The following is a 6,264-nucleotide window of genomic DNA, read 5'->3' as shown; positions in this document are numbered from 1 at the left end:
GTCTGATGTGAGGTTTCCATGACAGTTTACTGTCTATTGTGATTCCCAAAAATATGCTTTCTTGTACCACTTCAATTTGAAAACCATCTATATTTATTGGCAACTCAAACTTTGTTTCTTGAATACCACATGTGGTAGAGTGGGAACTCTGGAAGTTATTTGCTGATCTGACAGTATCTTTGTCACACCCTGTCCTGTCTTCTCCTAGGTTGTAGTCTGTGTCTCCGTTAACTGCTCCCACCTGCCTCTTGTTTCCCAATCACCATAGCTCCCATTCCTTATGTATTTAAACCCCTTCTATTCTGTGTTCCTTGTGGTGTCATTGTTCCAGTGTCAGCGTGCGTCTTTACTTAATAAACCTGTGGAATTCATCCTACCTGTCTGCCTGCTTCCTCCCCGGTCTGGATCCTCGCCTTTGCTCCGCTTCACTCCGCGCACGTAGTGACAGAATGACACCACCCGAACCCGTTGATGGATCCAGCCGGGAGATTCTGCCCTGGGAGAACCTGCTCCAGTGGCTCACGTCCGACCACCGGCCAGCTTCTCCATCTCCTTCTGCCCCAGCTCCGCCTCGCCACCGCCGGCGTCGCCGACCTTCGGCCGCAGCGTTCCTCCCTGTCCTCCCGGAACCGGAGGCATGTTTGGACCGGGAGCCGCTGCCAGATCGCTCCAGCTATGAGGGCACGAGGCTGGCAATCTGTTCCCCCGGAGTCGGTCCACGGCGTGGGGAGAGACGCCGGAAGCCACCACAGCCCAGCGCTTCTGGACGGAGCTTCGAGCCCGCCGCTGGCCGTGCCCGACGCGGCAGTTCGGACACGCCCCCGGCCAGACCACCAGTCCCGTCTCCTGCCGAACCGGAGCCTCCGTCGGTTGCAGAGGAAGGAGCAGCAATCGCGGCCCGGCTGATGGAGCAACGGGTGGAGCTCGGCCGGTTCCGCAAGCTCCTCAGCCGCAAGGAGTCTCACCTGGACGCCCTATCCTCCTCGTCCCAGGGCCAGAGGAGCGAGCGCGGGGTTCCCCCAGCGGAGCTCGCCGGTCAGCGGGCTGAGCTGGCCCAGCTCCATTGGACGCTCAGCCTCAGGGAGCTACAGCTGGACGAGCTGACCTCCCACCTCTCCTCAACGCTCCAAGCCCTCCTAGCAGCGGCTCTGCCACCGGCCCAGAAGCAGACGGCACCGGCCCATAAGCCAACGGAGCGGGCCCAGAGACGGAGGGTACCGACCCGGAAGCAGATGGAGCCGGATCCGGTCCAAAACTCGGCAGTCCAGAAGTCGAGGGACCAGAAGCCGACTCCTCCGGGCCAGAAGCAGACGGCTCCGGTTCCGGTCCAGAGGTCGACGGTCCGAAAATCGAAGGACAAGAAGTTGACGCCCCGGGATCCGAAGCCGACGCCCCCGGCCCAGAAGTCGATGGTGGCCGACGCCCCTTCCTGTTCTGAAGTCGCCGCCCCTTCCTGTTCTGAAGTCGCCGCCCCTTCCTGTTCTGAAGTCGCCGCCCCTTCCTGTTCTGAAGTCGACGCCCGTTCCTGTTCTGAAGTCGACGCCCGTTCCTGTTCTGAAGTCGACGCCCGTTCCTGTTCTGAAGTCGACGCCCGTTCCTGTTCTGACGTCGACGCCTCCGAAGTTGTCTCCTCTGATGACGTCTCCAAAGTCGTCTCCTCTGATGACGTCTCCGAAGTCGTCTCCTCTGATGACGTCTCCCAAGTCAGCTCGTTTGATGACGTCGCCTCCCAAGTCGGCTCGTCTGATGACGTCGCCGCCTCTTCCTCTGAAGTCGGCTCGTCTGATGACGTCGCCTCCCAAGTCGGCTCGTCTGATGACGTTGCCGCCTCTTCCTCTGAAGTTGGCTCGTCTGATGACGTCGCCGCCTCTTCCTCTGAAGTCGGCTCGTCCGACAACGTCGCCGCCTCTTCCTCTGAAGTCGGCTCGTCCGACGACATTGCCGCCTCTTCCTCTGAAGTCGGCTCGTCCGACGACGTCGCCGCCTCTTCCTCTGAAGTCGGCTCGTCCGACGACGTCGCCGCCTCCTCCTCCTCTGAAGTCAGCTCGTCCGACGACGTCGCCTTGTCTGGGGATGCTCTCTGCACTCAAGAGGTCGACGCTCCGTCCAGCCCGGGGTCTCCACCGTCTCCGGTCCCGAGGGTGGTTTTGAGGGCCGCTCTGGCCCAGCCTGCAGAGACTTTGTCGCTGGCCCAGCCTGCAGAGCTCCTCTATCATAGACGCAGGCCCTCAAGAGTCCATCCTCGTCTCCTCTTCTGTCGCAGGCGCCGGCCTCCAAGGGCCCGTCGCATCCTCTGCCGCAGGCGCCGGCCTCCAAGGGCCCGTCGCCTCCTCATCTGCCGCAGGCGCCGGCCTCCAAGGGCCCGTCGCTTCCTCATCTGCCACAGGCGCCGGCCTCCACGGGCCCGTCGCCTCATCGGCCGCCGGCGCCGGCCCCCGGACTCTGCTGATCCCTGCCGCCTCTCCGTCGTCTTCTGGGCCCTCCCTCCGGGTCCCCCTCCACCCGCCCTGCTCCTGGTTCCTGTGGGCATCTGGGATCCGCCCTTTGGGGGGGGGGGGGGGGGGAGTACTGTCACACCCTGTCCTTTCTTCTCCTAGGTTGTAGTCTGTGTCTCCGTTAATTGCTCCCACCTGCCTCTTGTTTCCCAATCACCATAGCTCCCATTCCTCATGTATTTAAACCCCTTCTGTTCTGTGTTCCTTGTGGTGTCATTGTTCCAGTGTCAGTGTGCGTCTTTACTTAATAAACCTGTGGAATTCATCCTACCTGTCTGCCTGCTTCCTCCCCAGTCTGGATCCTCGCCTTTGCTCCGCTTCACTCCGCGCACGTCGTGACAATCTTCAAGATAAGGACTCCGGTCAGAGAGCAGGGCACGGAGAGACAGTTTTACATATTTAATGACAGTAGAAGTATGGACATCTATACATTTCTGTGGTTCCGTGTGGTCTGGAAAATAAATACATAGAATGATGTAAAAGGACTGTACTAATGGTGAAATAAATATGCAAACGTTAAGACTATGCAAAAACAAATATATTCCCAAATGATGCACATTCAAGGGTTACACAGAGTAAGCACTGTGACTTCCAGCCTCAGAGGCACTGACAAATTACATGGTCTCCAGGGACCTCTGGTGGTCAAACCAAGCTACTGCTGTTGCAATTACCACACTAGTAAACCATGCTGCCAATTAGCCTGGCGTTCTACCACACCTCAAATGAACTGACGTCATGGATGGATATACATGGAGTAAATGGAATAATACACAAATAAACCTGAATTTAGCACACATAACACAAATTAAGAGAAGTGAATGAAATGCGGACTACAAGCGAGAATAGCAACTGATACCAACTGTAAGAACTCCCTCTAAATAATCCAAACAATATGTCCAGACAGACATAAAGGATACTGAATGAACTTATAGGCTATTTATGTATCCATAGAGGTGCTACGGTTGACCAAACTTACATATCATTCATGAACGCACACGAGGCTGTCTGCCATCACCAACAGCTTGGACAAAATGGTAGAAACGGCTTTACAGGAAGTGACTATGTAGAGGAAGTGATGTCACAAACTGGACCACCAAAATAAGAGGAGGGTAACTTTACAAATGGATCTTCTAGAACTGCCATAACTATAACCCTTTCTGACATAGCCGCCCCCGAATTTAGTTATGAATTCGAAAAACTAGAGGAAAGTCTTATCAGGTGTTTAGCCAGAGTCATCTTCATCTTCCCACGCTGGCAGTCACACCAGGCGCACAACTGGTGGAAGATAAGTCTGTCCCTTTATCCTCACTTCAGCTGCCCTGACTCGACCGTCTGAGCCTGGACATGTCTTGACAATCCTCCCGATCGGCCACTGGGCCCTGGGCAGTATCACGAGCGTGTGGCGAGGTGAGCTGAGGTGAGGCAAGGATCCACACGCGGGGAGGAACAAGGCGAACAGGTGAGTCCGTTTAACAAAGGTTTATTAGAGGCACACGCTGGAACACTGAAACAATGACACGACAGGGAACACAGAACAGAAGGGGTTTAAATACAAGAGGAGCGGGATCTATGGTGATTGGGAAACAAGAGGCAGGTGGGAGCAATTAACGGAGAACAGACAAAACCTAAGAGTAGACAGGACAGGGCGTTACAGTACCCCCCCCCCCCCCCCCCCCCCCTCAAAGGGCGGATCCCAGACGCCCACAGGAACAAGGAGCAGGGCGGGAGGAGGGGGACCCGGAGGGAGGGCCCAGAGGAACCGAGGGACCACAGGAGAGGCGGCAGGGATCAGCAGAGTCAGGAGGCCTGCGCCTGCTGCAGATGAGGAGGCGACGGGCCCTTGGAGGTCGGCGCCTGCTGCAGATGAGGAGGCGACGGGCCCTTGGAGGCCGGCGCCTGGGGCAGATGAGGAGACGAGGATGAACCCTAGGGGGCCTGCGCCTGCGGCAGATGAGGAGACGAGGACGGACCCTTGGGAGCCTGCGCCTGGGGCAGATGAGGAGGCGACGGGCCCTGGGAGGGCGGCGCCTGCGGTAGAGGAGCCCTGCAGGCTGGGCTGGGGACACAGGCTGGACCGGTGACAAAGTCCCTGCAGGCTGGACCGGAGCGACCTCCAGAATCAACACTGGAACTGGAGACGGAGGAGACGTCAGACCAGAGGCGACGTCAGACGAGCCGACTTGGGAGGCGACGTCATCAGACGAGCCGACTTGGGAGGCGACGTCATCAGACGAGCCGACTTCAGGATTGGAGGCGACGTCATCAGACGAGCCGACTTCAGGATTGGAGGCGACATCATCAGACGAGCCGACTTCAGGACTGGAGGCGACGTCATCAGACGAGCCGACTTCAGGACTGGAGGCGACGTCATCAGACGAGCCGACTTCAGGACTGGAGGCGACGTCATCAGACGAGCCGACTTCAGGACTGGAGGCGACGTCATCAGACGAGCCGACTTCAGGACTGGAGGCGACGTCATCAGACGAGCCGACTTCAGGACTGGAGGCGACGTCATCAGACGAGCCGACTTCAGGATTGGAGGCGACGTCATCAGACGAGTCGACTTCAGGATTGGAGGCGACGTCATCAGACGAGCCAACTTCAGAGGCGTCGACCCTTGGATTGGAGGCGACGTCATCAGACGAGCCAACTTCAGAGGCGTCGACCCTTGGATTGGAGGCGACGTCATCAGACGAGCCAACTTCAGAGGCGTCGACCCTTGGATTGGAGGCGTCGACCCTTGGATTGGAGGCGTCGACCCTTGGATTGGAGGCGTCGACCCTTGGATTGGAGGCGTCGACCCTTGGATTGGAGGCGGTGTTGACTTTCATCAGCTTCTGGTCCTCTGGCTTCTGGACCACCGGTCTCCGAACCACCAACTTCTGGGCTGGTACCGTCGGCTTCTGGGCCCGCGCAGTCTGCTTCTGGACCCGCACCGCCTGCCTCTGGACCCCCGCTGGAACAGGCATTGAGTGAACGGGTGGTGCTGGAGACAGGGAGCGCAGAGCGTCCATTAGGAGCTTATTAGAACTGGAGAGCTGTTGGATCTGGACCAGCTCTGCCCGGAGACTGGCAAGCTCAGTCGGCTGGGTTGCGGGCGTTGCTCCACCTCCTGCAGATGACGGATAAGCCGATTGGACCGGAGGCGGGACAGCTGGTCCAACTGGGGGCGGGTCCATGCTGCTGCGTCCAGCCGATGCAGCGAGCAGATTCTCCAGCTCGAGCCTCTCGAGAACGAGGGTCTGGCGCATCTGGACCAACTCAGCTCGGAGATTGGCGACGTCCGTCAGCTGAACTGCGGGCGCAGCTCCACCACCTGCAGATGCCGATTCGGCTGGAGACGGGACCGCTGGTCTGACCGGGGGCGTGTCCGAACCGGCGCGCTGAGCACGGCCAGCGGCGGGCTCGCAGCTCCGTCCTGAAACGCAGGGCTGCGGTGGATTCCGGTGTCTCTCCCCACGCCGTGGACCGACCCCGGGGGAGCAGAAAGCCAGCCTCGTGCCCTCGAAGCTGGAGCGATCCCAGAGCGTCTCTCCATCCAACCTCCCGTCCATTTCCGGAAGGGCGGAGAGGAACGCCGAGGCAGAAGGTCGGGGACGCCGTCTGCGGCGAGGCGGAGCTGGAGCTGGGGAAGGAGAAGCCGGTCGATAGTCGGCGGAGAAAAACTGGAATAAATACTTCCATGGGAGGATCTCCCCGCTGGACCCTTCAGGAGGTCGTGTCATTCTATCACGAGCGTGTGGCGAGGTGAGCTGAGGTGAGGCAAGGA

Source organism: Nothobranchius furzeri, chromosome 4 (assembly GCF_043380555.1).
Source record: "Nothobranchius furzeri strain GRZ-AD chromosome 4, NfurGRZ-RIMD1, whole genome shotgun sequence".
NCBI classification, from domain to species: domain Eukaryota; kingdom Metazoa; phylum Chordata; class Actinopteri; order Cyprinodontiformes; family Nothobranchiidae; genus Nothobranchius; species Nothobranchius furzeri.
Note: the sequence above shows the minus strand (reverse complement) of the source record.